The 20,348-nt window shown below is 38.1% G+C and overlaps 1 protein-coding gene across 1 annotated transcript in view; it reads left to right on the top strand.

The window, feature by feature from the left end:
* The window catches only part of Magi2 (membrane associated guanylate kinase, WW and PDZ domain containing 2), a 1,360,055-nt gene that overhangs the window by 558,363 nt on the left and 781,344 nt on the right, over nt 1-20,348 (top strand). The window lies entirely within an intron of this gene.

Genomic DNA, 20,348 nt, shown 5'->3' with positions numbered 1-20,348 from the left:
GTGTGTGTGTGTGTGTGTGTGTGTGTGTGTGTGTGTGTGTGTGTGTAGAATATTCTAGAAGCAACAACAGAAGAAAAACAGGAACAGTGAGAGAGAATTTCCTGGGCAGGAGAATGAAGAGCCAGTCTGTCCAGGGAGCTACTGAGAAAAAGGAACTAGGGACAGGCCATGTGGTAGGAACCAATTTAATGCTTGTGTAACCACAGTTATCTTAACGTGGGCAACTTCATTTCAGTGGAGAGGCAGAATTCCAGCAGTTGTGGTTAGATGAATAACTAAGCAGTGTAGAACTCGTGGCAACTTGCACATTTCACAAAGAAGCCTAAGGAATTAGCTTAATTCCTTAGGTTATCTTGGGCCATTAAAGTCTATGTCCAAAATGAAAGGTAAGCATGGCATTTTGCTTAGAGACAGCCTGTGAAGACAGACAAGGTGAAATGCAAGGGAAATAAATGATGTCATGGACAGGGCTCTGCCCTTTTGAAATTTCCAAAGAATACTGGCTGATCACTTTACCCATTCCGTAATGTATTCACGCAGGTTGTGAAATGCGTTACAGAGCCTCATAGGTCCTGTTCCTTCTGAACTGCAAAAACAAATGAGATTCAGAAAGTCTTAGTATTTCACCCAAGGGCACACAGCTAATAAATGTTAAATCTGACATCTGAAATCTTGCCCCTGTTTTCAGATTTCATGTTCATCAGACTCAGTGGTGCTGGCAGGTACGGCCAGCCTTAGCTTGCTCAGTCTCAGAGAGCACTCACCTACACACCAGGATTCATCAAAGACAAGTATCCTTTAATTTTTAAAACTCATTTACATTATTTATTCATTTGGCGTGTGGGGGTGTGATGCTTGCATGGAGGCCATGCCTGCATACCACAGAGTATGTGTAGATATAAGAGGACAACTTGTTAAATTCAGTTCTCTCCTTCCACCATGGGGGTTCCAGAGATCAAATTCAGGCCATCAGGTGTGGCAGCAAGTGTCTTTTTTTTTTTCTTTCCTTGTTTTCTTTTAATTTTTATTTTTTTCTTCACAATTTATTTATTACATATCACCACTGAAAGACCCCTCCTTCAACTCCCCCTGTCCCACATTCCCTCCCTCTTCCCCTCTTCCCAGTCTCTTAGTCCACTGAAAGGAAGAGTTCTCCACTATTGCCATCTGCCCATAGCTGCTTAAGTCTCATCAGGACTGCTTGGATCTTATACCTCCTTGGGCTGGCAAGGCTACTTCATCAGGGGAAAGTGCTCAGAAAGCAGTCAACTGAGTTCTTGAGAAAAACAGTCCCTGCTACCCTCACTAAGAAATCCACATGAAGACTGCACTGCCAATTGGTCACATCTGAGCAGGGGGTCTAGGTCTTATCCATGCATGGTCTTCTGTTGGTGCATCAATCTCTGCAAGACCCTGTGGGCTCAGATCTTTTAGTTTTTCTGGTCTCCTTGTGGAGTTCCTAATCCCATGTCTCTCTAATCCTACCCCTCTCTTCCTCAGTGAGACTTCCTGTGTTCTGCCCAAATTTGGCCCTGAGTCTCAGCATCTGTTTTGATCCCATGTTGGGTGAATCCTTTCAGAGGACCTTCTGTAGTAAGCTCCCATCCTGTTTCCTTTACTATAGATTTCCCTGTTTTTATTTTTTATTTATTTTTTTAATTTTATTTTTTTCTTATCAGTTACATTTTATTAACTCTGTATCCCAGCCGTGTCCCGATCCCTCATTCCCTCCCAGTCCCTTCCTCCCTCCCTCCCTCATCTCCACCGTGCCCCTTGCCAAGTCCACTAATAGGGGGGACCTCCTCCCCATTCATCTGATCCTGTTTTATCAGATATCTTCAGGACTGGCTGCAAAGCTCTCCTCTGTGGCCTAACAGGACTGCTCCTCCCTTGGGGGGTGGGGAGGTCAAAGAGCCAGTCATTGAGTTCCTGTTAGAAATAGTCCTTGTTCCCCTCACTTTGGGAAACCAATTGGTTACTGAGCTACCACAGGCTACATCTGAGCAGGGGTTCTAGGTTACATTCATACATGGTCCTTGGTTGCATGTCAGTCTCAGAAAAGACCCTGTGCCCAGCTATATTTGGTCCTTGTGGAGCTCCTATCCTTTCCTCAGCAGACTAACTCCCCTTCTTTCTTATGATTCCCTGTACTCTGCCAAAGGTTTGGTCATGAGTCTTTGCTTTGAAAACACTGCTAGTTAGAGTCTTTCAAATGCGCTCAGTAGACTCCTGTCCATATTCAATGCGCATCCCCTCTGTCTTTCAACATGAGGATTGATAATCTTACCCCATGTCCGCTCTCTTGATTATCTTTTTTAGGTGTATAGATTTCATTGTTTATCATATCTTATAGGTCTATATAAGTGAGTATATACTGTGTTTGTCTTTCTCCTTCTGGGATATTTCACTCAGGATGATCTTTTCTAGATCCCACCATTTGCCTGCAAATTTCATGATTTCTTCTTTTTGATTGCTGAGTAGTATTCCATTGTGTAAAAATACCACAATTTCTGTACCCATTCCTCCGTTGATGGACATCTGGGTTGTTTCCAGGTTCTGGCTATTACAAATAAAGCTGCTATAAACATGGTTGAACAAATATCCCTTTTGTGTACTTGAGCAAACTTTGGGTATATACCTAGCAGTGGTATAGCTGGGTCTTGAGGAAGCACTATTCCTAATTGTCTTAGAAAGCGCCAGATAGATTTCCAGAGTGGTTGTACCAGTTTACATTCCCACCAGCAGTGGAGGAGGGTTCCCCTTTCTCCAAAACCTCTCCAGCATGTGTTGTCCCTTGAGTTTTTCATTTTGGCCATTCTGATGGGTGTAAGGCGATATCTCAGGGTCGTTTTGATTTGCATTTCCCTGATGGCTAATGAGGATGAGCATTTCTTTAAGTGTTTCTCTGCCATTCGATATTCCTCTACAGAGAATTCTCTGTTTAGCTCTGTTCCCCATTTTTTAATTGGATTACTTGGTTTGCTGCTTTTCAGCTTCTTTAGTTCTTTGTATATATTCGATATTAGCCCTCTGTCAGATAAAGGGTTAGTGAAGATTCTTTCCCAATCTGTAGGCAGGCGTTTTGTTTTGATGACAGTGTCCTTTGCTTTACAGAAGCTTTTCAGTTTCATGATGTTCCATTTATTGATTGTTGCTCTTAGAGCCTGTGCTGTTGGTGTTCTGTTCAGGAAGTTGTCTCCTGTGCCAATGAGTTCTAGGCTGTTCCCCACTTTTTCTTCTAACAGATTTAGAGTATCTGGTTTTATGTTGAGGTCTTTGATCCACTTGGACTTTAGTTTTGTGCAGGGTGATAAATATAGATCTATTTTCATTTTTCTGCATGTGGACATCCAGTTGGACCAGCACCATTTGTTGAAGATGCTGTCTTTTTCCATTGAATGGTTTTGGCTTCTTTGTCAAAAATCGAGTATTCATAGGTGTGTGGGTTTATTTCTGGGTCTTCTATGTGGTTCCTTTGATCTTCCTTTCTGTTTTTATGCCAATACCAGGCAGCAAGTGTCTTACCCACTGAGCCATCTTACTGCCACCCCTCCCCCTCCATCAAAGAAAAATTTAATGTCATAGTGTGTGTTTGCATCAAGGAAAGAGGTCCTGGGAATGAAGCTCAGATCACAAGGGTTGATGGCAAGTGCCTTGTCCTATCCTCAGCCACCTTGCCAATCCATTTCTCTTTCTTACAGACACAGTGTTTCATTATTTGCATAAGCTAAAGAGTAAGCTATAACATCAACAGTTGAGGAACTTTAATAAGTGAAATTGTACTCTGAACTCTGCTCAGAGTGTGGTCAGCAGATGGAAAGTATCAGTATCCTGAGGAGATGGCTAATAATACATGTTCATTGGCCGAGCCCAGCCAGGACTGAGCTGCAGTCTTTAAGGGTAGGGTCTGGGAATCCAGGCTCTAATGGTCCTTTCAGAGAACGTCACAGGAGGCTTGATCATGTTCAAGTTACAACATAAATGTCTTAATATAGATGCACAATCCATGCACTTGAAGATCTATGTAAAATTCAGCAAGATTTCATATGAGCAGCACCATCAGGGTTACCCAAACAGCACAAGCTGAAGGCTACCCTGGGTTAGGTTTATATCTGACAATTTTAAATGATGATCTTCAAAGAGTTTATAATATAAATTTAAGCTACTATAAATACCTCAAGTTTCATTTTTTTGAATAAAGGAAGCAGAATCACAACTTGAAATAATTAAACCTTTTCACGTATGCTTGGAAAAAGAAGGTAGCTGATATATAAAATATACCAGTAATAAGAGTGAAGTGCCCTAGCACCCAGATAACTTTGGTAATCATGCATGAATTACAGCACTGAATGATCACTAAAATACAGGACTTTCTCAAGTACATTTTTTTCTTCTCTCCTCTTTGTGCATAAATAGATAATGGGCTCTTGGGTTTCTACTTTCTGTGAAGAGGAAGCTATTTTTCCCTTAGTTATTTGAACATTCTGAGAAGACTGGTACCATAAGAGTAGGTTTGTTGTTTTGGGTATGACTGAGATTTTAATGAGAACCCAATTAAGTCAAAGCTGAATTGCATAGCCTGGAACAGCAACTCTGTTGTCAATAATTCATGTTATACACGTATTCCTAGCCCTTCTGTATTAATTATTTTAATAGTTTGTATTTAAAGACACAGTAGGTATCATGAAGTCAGATTATACCCTGCTCCTTATTCCAGTAGTAGTTAAGGAAGGGAGGTAGGATCTCAGTATGAAGCACTGGCTGGCCTTGAACTCAGAGATTCTCCTGTCTCTGCTCTCGGAGCACAAGCTGGGATTAACCCGAATCACCACATCTGGATGTAGCAAACTCTTTGATGGAAGTCTCATGCTTTCTTCCTTTTTTGTTCTTTCTTTAAAAAAGTCATTTTATTTAAATATTTATTCATTTTTGTTTATCTATCTGTGTTGGGGGGAGTGTATATGAATGTGTGTACACATAAGTACACAAATGGACGTACTCATGCACTCTCATGGGGAGACCAAAATGATGGCAGGTATCAAACTCTATCATTGTTTGCCTTATTCCCTTGAGACAAGATCTCTAGCTAAACCGAAGATCTCGGTGTTGTGGCTATGCTTGCAGCCAGCAAGCCTCCTGTGCCAACCGCCATGGCGCTGGGGTAATAGGTGTGCATGGTCACACTTGGTTCTATTATTTGTGTGAGAGTTGGACATCTTAACTCAGGTTCTCATGTTTAGCAACAGTGATCTCACCTGCTGAACCCAATTCTCTCTGTCTGTTTCTCTGTGCCTCTCTCTCTCTCTCACCTACATGCAACACTCCTTTGTATTTCATATCCCATTCCATTTTCTACAATCCTTTCCAAATCTGCTGTTTTACCCTTTTGGCTTGTATCCTTATCTACTTTTATAACTATAAAAATCTAAGTAAAGGATCTCTTTCAAACAGGAAAGATACTACTAATCAATGGCTAGATCATTAAATACTAAAAAGCAATGGTGCTTGTATTAAAGGTTCTACTTCTCAGACTATTTTCTCTGTAAAAAATTGCATTAATTTAGATGTTGTTTTCTTTTTTAAAGTAGTATATTTAATTTTGATATCCTATGTATTCAATAACTAATTTGTTTCTTCCCCTGTATGTATTTTCTATTATTTCCATGTACGATAGCTCTGTATATATTATAATATTATCCCTAGACATTCTGAGCTTTTGCACTAGAAAGAAAAATAATCAATATACAATATTTTATGGTGTTCATAAACTATTAGAAGGTATATATATTCATGTATATATGGCTGAATGTTTGGTGATGGGAACCCCCTATCAAATGAGCAGAATACACCACTGAAGTATTTCCCATAATTCAGAAATTAGATACATATGTGATGAATTAGGTATTTTTGTGTCGCTATGATCAAGACACCCTAGAGAATGACAGAAATGAAGGAAAGTTTACTTTGGCTAATGGTTGAAGAGGGTTTCATCCTTGGTTGCTTGGTTTTATGGCCTGGGCAGTACATCATGACAGCAAGAACATGAACTGGAGGAGGCTGTTGACTTCCAATGGTAAGGAATTTCACTGGTAAGGAGTTGCAGGGAGATGCACAAAGAGAGACCAGGATAATAGATGGTCTCTAAGGATTAGCTTTCTGTCACCTGTTTCCTTCAGTCAGGCCACGTCTAACCCTCTCAGAATTCCCCAGTTCATGATCAAATCTCTGATAAATATTGTTTACTAAAACTGTAACACACACAGAGTGTTTTGTTTCTATTAATTTTGAGCCATAATGTTGTGGAGAGAAGAAAAGTGAAAGAAGACGGTAACTGAGTGGCAAAATAGACTAGCCTTTCAGTGTTTGCCTTAGTTAGGGTGTTACTGCTGTGAAGAGTCACAAGGACCACGACAAGTGGGACACAGGCAAACAAATAATTGGAACTGGCTTACACTTTCAGAGGTTTTGTCCATTATCATCATGGTGAGGAGCGTGCCATCATGAAGGCAGACATGCTGCTGGAGATGCAGAGAGATACATCTTGATCCAAAGTCAGCCCAGAAGAGAATTCTGCAAGCAGCCAGGAGGAAGGTGGAGCTTGAGCATAGGAAACCTCTGACGAGAAAGACCAAGTGGGTTTGGGGTCAAATTATTTCAGACAGTCTTTGCACATCCCACTAAAAGACTAAAACCTTAAATCAGCCACTTTTTTTTCAATGAGATTTTCCTAACAAGCTCTATTTTTATCAAGATTCTTGTAGCTAGATCACTAGTGAAACCCCTTCTCAAATAAAACATGCTGCAAACTTCAGAGACAAAAATATGGTCAGTCTTCCAGAAAAAAAAAGAAAATGGAAGCAGTAATAGAATTAAAATTGACACATTCTTAAAAGTTTGAGGCTCAGCTCTAAAACATGGCTGTCTAAATCTCCTTTGTAATTTGAATCCATTGATAAGATTTAAGTATACATTTAATTTAAAATATTTTGTAACTAGCAAAGCTTAAGATGTGCTTAATTGTTGTAGAGTAAGTGTCTATTTTCACTGAGTGCTTCTGTTTGTTAGGAGCTAAGAGAGCTGCATCATGGTTAATTCGTTTTTAATAAATGAATTACCTTATGAATGTCCCAGAGCATTAGAGACCATGTCTCTAGATGTGCTTGCTATTTCAGTCACGGTAATAAACAGTGATTTGGGTTGTTTGATTTCATTTCATAAGGAAAATGGAAAAGTTCTTGTATCGGTAAAGAAGTTTACTAAATTGACCTAAGGAAACTTAAAAAAAAAAACATATCAATAAGGAGAAAGAGATTTAATCAAAGCAAACACAAGCACTGAGTACATATGCTAGAAGAAGAAACTTAAATCAGGATGGACTTCAGAATGATGAAAACAGTGTTTACAAATGGAGCGCAGTCCCCAGTTGTGTTTTCTTGACATCTGAGCAGCTGGGACTACCTAGGTATTTTTACGAGAAATTTTGACTTACAAGGCAGGCCACATACTAGCACTGCTGTAGGGACAATTACTTCATTTGATGCTACCTCATCTATGAAAAACAGAAAAAAAAATAACATTACTACCTCATATGATTGATATCAAAAAGAAAATGAATTTATGAATGGGAAGGTCAATGATATTATAAGTCATCTCAGTAAGATTTTTCAGTACTGTTATGTACACAGGGTGTAAATCCTATATTCCTGTATAAACACGAAGGAAGGAGACCAGGGCTTAATTTCTAAGAAAAAGATGTTGCAGTACTTGTGATAAGTTACAAATGCTGAATCCTGGGGCGCCATCTTGAAGTACTTGCCACCTTCAATTACTGAAGGGGAAGGGACTAGAAATGTTTACCTAACAAGGTTTGTACCTAGCCTTTAGCATCAGGAGTTCAGAGAATAGCAAAAACCTCGCCTTCCGTGTTTATAGTATGACTGTATTTATTCATGTACATGGACATAATTCCACTGGACCACAAATAATGACCACCTCCAAGGAAATCACTAACAAGGGAAACGGAGATCACTTATATAAGAAGTTGAAAACTGGTCTCTACTTATGAAGATTTGCCTATTCAATGATTCGTTATCGCTGAGAATATAATGATTCAAAGAAAATTTTAAAAGAAAAATTCTACTCTGAGGAGCAGATTGTGATCTGGTTTTTCCTGTAAAGATAATTTTATTTTTGTGTTTCAAACTTTCTTTAAACATTGAGATAAAAATTCTTTTAGTGATAATTTTAATCATCCCTTGTAGGATGCTAGTATATGTTAGGATAGTAGGAAGGCATGAAGCGTTAAAGAACCCAGTGCAGTTCTCAATTTTCTCATCTACTTACCTCACAGGTCTAGACAAACTCTTTGGCTTCCATGCACAATAATTGTTGTTGTTTTAGTGGGTCAAAAAGATGAGGTTGAAGATGAGTAAGAGGTCACCCTCATGACATTAGAAGTTTATCCTGTTTCTGAACATTGTACCAATTGTTATGATGATGTAGGAATTAGCTTCTCACACATCTGTTAAAATGCACTGGCTTTTACCAATATGGTAGACACAGAAAAAAGGAAATTGTGTATAGATACCTATTGCTTGTTAAAATTGCTATTATATAATAATTACTTATTTTGGGGGGAGAAAAGGGCAGTGGTGAAGACAGTAGACCAGAATGTTAGAAACTGCTGCAGCGGAGGAAGATCTATCCCACAGCTGAAATGGAGCTATCCAACAGCCAGACTCTCCCTGGAAAAAAAGCAATCACACTTCCGTCTTTGTGGTTCAGACCAATGTCTGCCTTCTGGTCATTGGAAAATATTTCCGTAAGTAAGACAGACGACTAGAGATATCTCTTAAGGTATTCTTCACATAACAAAATATCTCACAGTAATTTGAATACCGTGGAACATGTGAAAAAAGGTTAGCTTGAAATATGTGCTTCATTGCACAACTTTCCACCATGGCATTAAGCACGTTACTGTGTGCATTAAAAAGAAGATCGTATTCTTCTGTCTGTACCTGACGATCTTTGCATTATCAAGGGAAACTTTTCTAACATCAGGCAACTCGTACATTGCCAGAAGCACGGATGTGCTGATCATATGGAAAACTGAAAAGAAAGTGCTCTGTATCAACGAAATGCTGATTATGGGATATACACTATTTCCTGTACTTGTTTTCTGGCACAGGAGGCTTCGTTTCAAACTATATTTCATAGGAGTTTTATTCCTAAATACTCACCAACAAAAATGTCATACTAATTAGGATTTTCTTTATTAGAATAAATAGAATCAAATTCCCCTTTCTCATGGGCAGTAAGGAATTAACCTTTTTTATTCCAATAGATGTCTTCACCTCCTTGATTTGTGCAAAAGGGACAAGACTTTAAATGTTGTTTTTGATACCATGTACTTTTGAGAGAGGAATATACTGTGCTCATTCTCCCTGGTACCTTCCTTTCACTGCCTCCTCTTCACTTTTCCTATTGTCCCTGTGAGAAGCGGTCTGTTTATGTCAGCGAAATTAAATTGAAGCCCTAGACATAAGTCTACACATCCAGAGATAGCTGATTTTTGACAAAAAAAAAAAAAAGCAAAAAATTAACACTGGAACAAAGACAACATCTTCAATAAAACTGATGATTGCATGTAGAAGAAAGAAAAACGATTGATATCTATCACCAGGCTTTCAACTCAACACCAAATAGATCATTAACTTGAACATAAAACCAGATATCCTGAATCTGATGGATGAGAAAGTTCAAAATAGTGTTGAACTCATTGGCACAGAAAAAGACTTCCTGAAAAACACAAATAACACAGACACTAAAATCAACAATTAATAAAAGGGATCTCATGAAGCTGAAAAACTGTTGTATGGCAAAGGATACCATCATTTGCAGAATTAATTAGGCTATACAATGGTAGAAGATACTTACCAGTTATATATAGGATGGAGGGCTAGTATCTGGAATACACAATTACCAGTCCACAGAGGACAATGCAGCTAATCCTGATGAGATATGATAGGCTAGGGTCAGATGGAAGGAGAGGAGGACCTCCCCTATCAGCGGACTGGGGGGGCATGGGAAGAGGAGAGGAAGTAGGGTGGGAGTGGGAGGGGACAAGGGAGGGGGCTACAGCTGGGATACAAAGTGAATAAATTGTAATTAATAAAATAAATAAATAAATTTAAAAATTGTACATCAAGAAAACATCCCAATTAAAGATGAAGTACAGAGCTAATCAGAGAGTTCTCAAAAGATGAAACAAATGACTGAGAAGCACTTAAATAAATGTTTAACATTCTTAGCCATCAGAGAAATGCAAATTAAAACTACTTTGAGACTTTTCTCTTATCCCAGTCAAAATGGTCAAGATCAATTAAAAAAAAAAAGCATGTGCTGGTAAAGATATAGGAAAGGGAAACACTTAGCCATTGCTGGTGGGGTGCAAACTGGAATGACCACCATGGAAATCAGTATGGGATTCCTCAGGAAACTGAGAAGTAATCTATCTCAAGACACAGCTATACTGCTCATAGACATACCCACAATATTCTGTATCCTACTATAGCAATACTTGCTCATCCAAGTATCATTGCTCTTAAATTCAGTATACCTAAAAATTGTAAACAGCCTAGATGTCCATCAACTGAAGGATGGATAATGAAAATGTAGTGCATTTACACAGTGGAATTTATTCAGGTGTTAATAAAAAAAAAGAAATTATGAAGTCCTCAGGAAAGGGGATAGAACAAGAAAGAAATCATTCTGAATAAAGTAACCCAGACAACAGAAGACAAATATCCTATGTTTTCTTCTATGTGTGAATGCTGGCTTTCAAGCATTTGTTATGTACTTTATTCCCAGTGTAACCACAGAATTTATGTGCCTAGTAAGGGATCATTGGGGAGGAGAGGACCTCCCAGTGAAGGGGAAATAGAACATAGTGTCATGGAGAGATAAAGAAAAAACTAGAGTAGGAAGATTAAGCAGGGAGGGAGATGGGAGAGAAGGCTAAAGAATGAAATATGTGGGGTGGAGGGGGCTGACACTAAAGACCTTTTGAAAAAACACATCAAATTCTAGTATTGTAAAACTGTAGAAGCTTCCTAATATTTGTGTGTATACATATATATTCCTAATATATATTCCATATTATATATATATATTCCTAATATATTCCATATTATCTATACATTAGGAAGCTTCTACAGTTTCTACATATATATCCATATGTATGAATGGGAATATGTTCATCTATATTCATATACATTCATATATATGAATGGAAATATGTATTCATATATATATGAATACATATATATATATATATGAAAAGAATCTAAATAGAATCACTAAATGCCCCAACTAAACATCTTGTGCCACCAAGTAAAACTTCCAGTGACAGGAAAGGCTTATATCTTATTGAAATCATTTGCCAAATGTGTCCCATTGAACTCCCCAAACATCATAGGTTATTGCCAATGCTATCTGCTGCTCTCCGCAAGCTAGTGATTAGGCCCCATTGCTGGAGAAAACACCTACTTACAGAACACAGAGAAGCAAGCTGGGACACAATTAGAAGCATCTCCCCTGCTAACTAGCATGCACTCTAGCAAAGGATAAAGACAATCAGTAACATCACACAGCTACAAACTCTGTGGCCCACAGCAGATGGCACAAATGTTATGGGAGAAACCATTCACTTTTTTTGTTTTTTTGTTTTTTTTTTTTTGGATTTAAAGTTCATTCTGTGAGATGGAACCAATACCTAACATTGGTACAGTTGCCAAGAAGCTGACAAAAGTCATGGGCTGGAAAGAAACCTAATACTATTCTGCTAACAGAACATAGTTAAAGATTACTCCTAATGACATAGGTCAGTGCCACCCTCAACCCTCATCAAAGAACCTTCTCCTTGCAGTAGATTGGAAGCAATACAGAGGCACACAATGAGACAATATGTAGAGAGTATGAGACTTTGAAGCACTCGGTCCTAACTGGGATGTCTCCACCAAACTCCTTCTTTCAAGACTCAGGGATCTATGGGAAAGAGGGGACAGGAAGATTTTAAGAACCAGAGGTAATGGATGACTTAAAGGAAGTATGTCCTTCCAGAATCAAGGGGACTGCTGTACTTATGAACTCACAGAGTCTGTGGTTGCAGATACAAGACATGCACACGTTCAAACCAGACGAAGTCTCAGTACTGAGAGGGTGACGTGAGCATAGGCTTCTTTCCTAACCAAGAAGCTATCTAATCAATTAGCAAAGGGGAAATCGGTTTTCTCAAATGAGTGTAACTGGTTATATTAACTGCAATATTGGGCTGGGCCCCATGGTGAGGAGTAGCTGGTCAACATAAAACAAACTCCATTGGGTGTTTCTTTTTACTTTTCTTTTTTATATTAGTGTGTGTGTGTGTGTGTGTGTGTGTGTGTGTGTGTGTACTTTTGGTTTCATTTGACTTTTTTATTTGTCTTTTGCTTGTCAGTTTTGATTTTTGCTTTTGTGTGTCTGTGGGGACTGATTTTTAAAGTGTGAGAGACAGAGAAGATATAAAGTTGGGTGGTTATATAGGTGGGGAAGACTGGGAGGAATTGAGTGAGGAAAAAACATAATCAAGATAACCAGGATGTAAAGTGAATAAATAAAATAAAATAAAATAAAATAAAATAAAATAAAATAAAATAAAATAAAATAAAATAAAATAAAATAAAATAAAATATATTGCTTTCAAAAATTTAAATAAAATTTTTAAAAATTAAAAAAAAATACTGATGAAAACAAAAAGAGAAGCGTGAGAAGAATAAGAAGAGGAAGAAGAAGAGGTAGAAGAAGGTCTATTCTCAGCATCAACAATCAGACTCGCCAACTCAGAACAAATGCTTCATCACAACCCGTCCTTTGACCCTTGAAAAGACATTTCACACCTCCCTCCAGTTATGGCAGGTACATATATGTGTGTGTGAGTATCTGTCTAGTGTTTGAGGTTGGCTGCATTTGTGGAGGTTAACTTAAGATGTTCTCTACTATATCTCTCTATCTTTTGAGACAGAGTTTCTCTGAGCATAGAGCTCACTTACTGACCACACTGGCTGGGCAGGGAACTCTGGGCTTTCCTATCTCCATGGTCCACCCGTCTCTGCCCCAATTCCCAGTACCACCTCTTGCTATATCTATTTTTTCATCATTAAGGACCCAAACAAAATTTATATTTCCTTGGAGCGAAAAACTGAATTTCCATTATTTTTGTTAGACATCTGAAGCATCCTAAGTAGCCTCATGTACTTTGCCATAGGTGATTGGAATTCCTTTTGCAACGCAATATTCCCCTTTGGAGTCAATGAATTGATGTTAACTTGCAATATAAAATACACTGACAAAAAAAAAAAAAAAAAAAAAGAAGATACACTGACAACTTCTGGTCTCATACGTTCATTAGACCATACCATACAGTATATTCTTAACTGATCACTCTTTTAAATTTTTTATGATAATTTTAACTCCTAAATTTGAAAAGAATTAAAGAAATCACAGCAAGATAAAACTTGGAAAAGCCCAAGAGATGAAAAAGTGGGCAAAGGGCTTTTTTGTTTAAGCAGAGGAACTGATTTCGAATCCCCAACAGCCATGTAAAGTCAGGAATGGTGGTACCCACCTGGAATGCCAGTGTTAAGGGGTAGAGATTGGAGTTTAGCCTAAACGACAAGCTTTAAGCTCAATGAAAGACCTTATCTCAAAAGAATAAGGTATAAACTGTTAATAGAGGTCCAAACTGATATTGCCACTATGGATATATAGTGTTCCATAAATAAATAAATAAATAAATAAATAAATAAATAAATAAATAAATAGATAGATAGATAGATAGATAAATAAATAGATAAATAAATAGATAAATAAATAAATAAGTGGATGAATGAATAAATAAATAAATAAATAAATAAATAAATAAGTGAATAAATAAATAAATAAACCTAGAAATAAAGAAATAAATCTACTGTATGACCTTCCCATACCTGCTCCTGGGTATAAATCAAAGGTCTGTATTATTGTGCTATGCAGATACTAGGTCATGAACATTCATTGCTACTCTCTTCAAAATAGCTAGAACGTGGAAACAGCCTGAATGACTAGCAACTGCTGAGTGGATAAACAAATTATGCTACGTCTACACAGTGGAATTTTGTGTAACTCTCGAGAAAAGTGCAATTATGAAATTTGCAGGTAAATATGTGGGAATGGAAAGACCCTTGCACTGAGTGAGGTAAGTCAGATCCAGAAAGACAAATGTTGCATGCTGTCTCTCATGTGTGACTCTTCATGTGAGCTGAACAGGGAGTACCTATAGAAGCCCCCCTTTTTTTTCACAGTATAAGTGTACTTTTATTGGTGAACACTCTTTTTTTTTATTACACTTTATTCATTTTGTATCCCCCCATAAGCCCCTCCCTCCTCCCCTCCCGATCCCACCCTCCCTCCCCTTTCTGCATGCATGCCACTCCCCAAGTCCACTGATAGGGGAGGTCCTCCTCTCTTTTCTGATCTTAGTCTATCAGTTCTCATCAAAAGTGGCTGCATTGTCCTCTACCGTGGCCTGGTAAGGCTGCTCCCCCCCTCAGGGGGAGGTAATCAACGAGCAGGCCAATCAGATTATGTCAGAGGCAGTCCCTCTTCCCATTACTATGTAACCCACTTGGACACTGAACTGCCATGGGCTACATCTGTGCAGGGGTTCTAGGTCATCTCCAGGAATAGTCCTTGGTTGGAGTATGAGTCTCTGGGAAGTTCCCTGTGTTCAAATTGTCTTGTTCTGTTGCTCTCCTTGTGGAGTTCCCATCCCCTCCAGCTCTTACTATTTCCCACTTCAGAAGAAAACAGGAAACAACCTTGAAACCTGCCACAGAGGGCCTCTGAAATCTTCTGCAGTATAGACTGTCAAAGCAGATGCTGAGCCTCATGGCCAACTGATGGGCAGAGTGAATGGAATTTTATGTTAGAAGCCCCTTTTTAGAGGTGCTGTTTTCTATGCAGTAGGTTCTGGTTAGCACAGACACACAGCTGATAAAAAATGCATAGGGTAAGTTACAGTGAAATGCTCACTCCCAGATGAAGATCTACGTCACACTTTCTCTTTTCTCAAAAGTTTAGGAAACATTGCAAAAGAGCAGACCAGACATTTTAAAAAAATAAAACAAAACAAAAACAACAGATGTTGGGAAGAATTTCTGTACATCTTCTGGACGTAACAGGTCTGTTAAACTCATGAACTCGCAGCATCTGTGGTTGAGCACTTAAGGCCCGCACAATCTCAAGCTAGTCAGTACCTCAGCATTAATTTAATTAAAAAATGGTAGAAGGGATCAGAAGGATTCTACCACTATCTTAGGAGCTATGAGCAGTTGATGGATCTTAAAAAAATTTAAAGGACAGATGGTAGCAATGATTTGGGAGACTGGAACCACATGATATAGTTGGTAGAATGTTGTTGGTACAGACATTCTGGAAAACAATTTCACACTTGCTTTAAAAGTTAACTATCCCCATGACAGCTCAGTATCCAAGTAGGTTCCCTAGTAAGGAGAACAGGGACTGTCTCTGACATGAACTCAATGGCTGGCTCTTTGACCTCCCCAATCCCTGTGGAAGGAACAACCTAGCTAGGCCACAGAGGAGGACATTGCAGCTAGTCCTGGTGAGACCTGATAAGCAAGGGTCAGATGAGAGGAGAGGAGGACCTACCCTATCAGCGGACTTAGAGAGGGGCAGGGAGGAGACAAGGGATGGAGGGTGTGATTGGGAGGGAATGAGGGAAGGGGCTTCAGCTGGGATACAAAGCAAATAAACTGTAATTAATATAAAAAATAAAAATATTTTTTAAAAAAGTTAAATATACCCAGGAAGTCCATTTTCCGATATTAACCTAAGGGGGAAAAAACATGTCCACAGAAAATTTATGTACAATCTTTTAATGCAGCAGTGTTCAAAACAGCTCAGTGGTGGTAATAATCCATGCCCCCAGCATAATTTACCAGCACAATAAAATATCACTTGGTAATTAGAAAATAAATGAAGAACAAACACACAGTCCAATGTAAATGCATCTTAAAATAATTTTTCTAAGAGAAAGTCACACACACACAAACACACAAACACACACACTGCAGCACCCCTTTTACATGAAGTTTCTAGAACGCTGGAATTAATAGAAACAGAAAGTAGTTGTAGTTACCTAAGTAAAGAAGAGTGAGGTTAGAGAGAAAATGAAAAAAGACTGTGGGGTTTCATTAGGAACAATGAAAATATTTTGAGTTAGAGGGAATTGTTACCCAAATTTATAAATTTATTAAGGCTCACTGAACTATATGACTTAAAAAGACAAATTTTATAGTATAGCAATTATATATCAATTTTATAAGGCTGTTGAAAATGGAAGTGAGTTCATATTCACAACATCCAAGCAGTTGTAAATTTATGTGATTTTTTTTTTTTTGTAATATGGAACATAGTTTCATAATAAGCAGCAGGACTTTTGGTGTGGAGTAGGGAAAACCTTTCATTACTCTTTTCAAATCATTATTCTTTACATAATCTAAGAGAATGGTTTTCCTACTAGCTAAAGCTGAACATTGAATTCTCAGACTTACTTTGGAGGCTCTGTAAGGAAGTAGATGACACCGTCAATCTAGGACATAAGACAAGCCGTGCAAGGTCCAGAGAGTTTCTAGGGCCCAAGAGCAAGAGGGGGAAAAAAAAGCTACGTTAACAGGATAAAGATATGCAGGAGACTAAATGGAGATTAAAAACCTGACTGGATATGAAGTCTTTAGCTCAAGACATATGAAATCCCACCATGATGTTGTAAAAATTAGGAGACCATGGATGAGTAGTAGGTACCCAACTTTACTCTTCTAGCTTTTTCTAATCTCAGAAGGCCATCCTGGTTCTCCATAATGGCAAGGGTATATCTCCTGGAACAAGGTTCGGCCAGGCAGCAGGTTTGCTTCCTTTCCACCTCCCCTTTACACCCCCTGTGTGCTGATTATTTCCTTACTGTGGAATTTATCACTTCCCACAAACTAAAATGCCTCACAAAAGAAAGTGGATTTTATATACCTTTGGATTTCGAAACTATTTTCAAGACTGCTTAGTAGACAGTGGACTAGAAATGTGATGTGGTGCTTGGCAATTTGCTTACTGTGCTCAGGGTCCTGGGATTTAGCCACCCGAAGAGCTACAGCAACGACAAAAACGTAACACGTATGTCAGATGTTTAATTCTCTCTCTGTTGTCAGAAATTATAAATATAATTTACTTAACTACCAATTCATAGAATTCCTGTCCCTCAGAGACGTGTAAGAGAAAATGATTTGTTTCCTTTTCAACTTTTGAGGCTATTTTTAGTAACAAGTTACATTTTTTATCATATATCTATTTCAGGTATACATACACGCATATAAAGAAGAAAGCTTCACTCTGAAAGCGTGTTTTTAAAGGTCACTTGCCTCTCATTCATGTTGAGATGCCCGTCTGCTCTTTCTGTGGGTAATGACAGCCTACATATGCCAGCAATTCAAATGCAACCAAAGGGACCATATTTTTAGAGTTAAGTTGGGAAATAACTACCAGTATGGATAAGTTTTAAAGGTATTTTTATTTTTAAATTATGAATCTTTTCAAGTCTGTGTGGTCTCTTGACCAGGTTCTGGCTTTTAAAGCAATTACCCTTGGTTCACAATGTGGATCTTGGATGTACATTTCATGGTAGCACTTTTTTTTTTTTTTTTTTAGAGGAAAAAATGGAGCTTCATTTATAAAGAACTGTGTGGGTTGGGTGTTGTCATGTGTGTGTGCGTTTTAATGTAATTGAACAAATGAAGGATGGAGAGAATTAGCAAAGGAAGAGATTAAATGGGATGCAGCAGTAAGAGGTTACGCGATACATTTCATCTTCAGAGAGACTGCAGTTATACAGAAAGAACCAACTCTTGAGCAAAGGGGTTTTGAAGAGTGAAAACATCAGTCACCAGATAAAGCCCCAACAGCACTTGAGGTTTTACCAATAAAATTGTGGTTTAGCTGACAAAGGTGAGCTTTATTTCACAGTTGTAACTGTTAGTATTGAGATATTTTTTCAGGGCTATGCCCATGCTTTGAATTGAAAAAAAAAATAAATAAATAAATAAATCTCAATGAGAAATGGAGGTTTCTGCTTTAAGTTGAATGCTATACTCTAAATTAGTAGTATGTCAGGAAAAAAAAAGTATAGGTTACTTTGTCTTAAATTTATCATCTTCTTTCTCCCCTATTCTCCCCTCAAATCAATGGGATATAGACAGGATTATTATTATTATTATTATTATTATTATTATTATTATTATTATTATTATTACAGATTCCAAAAGCCTTGCTCTGTGTGTGCGAATACCAAGTGTCAAAGAGGTGTGCCTGCTATTTCCTTCTTCTAAGGTTGCCTATGTTTACACAGCTGACCTGTTTTGTTCAGAATTTCCAGGCACTCTCTGAAGTCTTTATTCCTTTTCTGGGCCTCTGGGCAAGACCTTGGCTTTATTCCTGTCAGCCGCCACTCCTCTTTGAATGACAAAACCCATAACTCTGAATAACTATTAGACAGCCCAATAACTGGATGAGGAAAAAAAATAACAGTCGAATTTGACTGTTAATTTGCCACTGGCAATATTCCAAATACACAAGATATGCTGAAAGTTTACCTTCTTAATTTTAGGTTCATCGAGTATTTTGTTTTTTATTTCTGGTTACTGTTTACCTACCTTCCCTCCCTTGTATATACCACAGCTCCTCTCTGAAATTTAAAATGATTAATTTGATGCTGGAGTTGGTAGTGATGAATTTTACACTGATTCCTTTAAATTAGAGACTGATCTAAACCAAAGCATCCTTTTCAGAAAACATCAGTTCCATTAAGTAATTGCAAGGCAACAATCTAAGTACTATGGGCTTACCTATTTAAAATAAGATCTTTGAGTTGACAGATGACCTTTTTTAATTGCTTTACGATTAAAATCTTAAAATAAGCTAAACATTCTGTTTAGTACATTACATTGTGTGTGTGTGTGTGTGTGTGTGTGTGTGTGTGACATGACCTTACTCTCCTCTGTTTCAAAAGTGAATATTGATTGCTTTGGATGTGTATGCCTGTATGGTAGTTTGAACTAACTCCATTTGGGAAATACAAGCTCACATGATAGAGCACTTCTTTCTACATGCTGGCATAGTAAGCATAAGACTAGTACAGTTAGAGGAGAACTCGAGGTTTACAGTCTTCACCTCTCAATATCTTTGACTGGAATGCCTTTTGTTCGGTGTGAGCTGCTGCCGGCAGTTTGTCTCCTTAGCAAACAGGGAGTGGGAGGGTAAACCTCTGTAGCGGAGTCTCTGCCTTTCTCTTGTCATGGTGCTTCTCTGCTGCAAGTTAATTATATATGCTAAGTATGTGTCTGTGAGGGTTTAGAAAAAAATGTCCTCTCAGTGCCTTAAACAAAACTATTATGAAGAGAGGGGGAAATAGCAAGAAAGCACGAAGAACATTTTAAATTCCACCCACATAAACAAAATGCAGTGTTAGAGGAACAACACTCACGCACTCTTGTGGTGTGTGTGTATGTGTGTGTGTAAGAGAGAGAGAGAAAGAGAGGCCTGAGTTTGCTCCTCAGGACCGACATGGGGAAAGGAGACACCCAAATGCTCTGACTTGGCCTCTGACCTCTACATACCAGCAGTGGCATCTGTGTGCCCATCCTTTGCCAAACATAAGTAAATAACTACAATAAAATTTTTGGAATTATTGTTCCAATAATGACAAAGATAACATGTTTTCAATGAAATAAAAAGTTCATAGAAATCCTGTGTTTTAATCATCTAAATTATGCTACTCAAAGGCATTAAGCCATCCCAAGCAACAGGATTCCAATATTTTTTACTGTTGTGCCTTAGTTTTATTTTTGATGGGAAACTTTTTGCTATGTTGTAGGAATGGCCATTTAACTAATTTCTGGTTCCTTGAAATACTGGACATGGTATATAAATTTTCCCATTATGTACATTTTAAAAACTCTGTGCTTGTGTGTATGTGTGTGCATATGTGTTTGTGTATGTGCTGTATGTGTGTATCTATATAAACATGCTTGATCATATGTGTGCATGCTGAGGCCAGAGGTTGATGCTGGACAACCTTCTCTATTGCTCTTCATCCTATTTTTTTTTTTGTGGCAGACTCTCTCACTAAACTTGGAACTCACTGATTTGCTAGTCTGGCTGGTCAACAAACTCCAGGGTTCCACATTTCTACCCTCTCCTGTGAC

This window comes from Psammomys obesus, unplaced genomic scaffold (genome assembly GCF_907164565.1).
Source record: "Psammomys obesus unplaced genomic scaffold, mPsaObe1.curated_primary_1811, whole genome shotgun sequence".
Taxonomy (NCBI): domain Eukaryota; kingdom Metazoa; phylum Chordata; class Mammalia; order Rodentia; family Muridae; genus Psammomys; species Psammomys obesus.
This window is presented reverse-complemented; position numbering and strand designations above follow the sequence as displayed.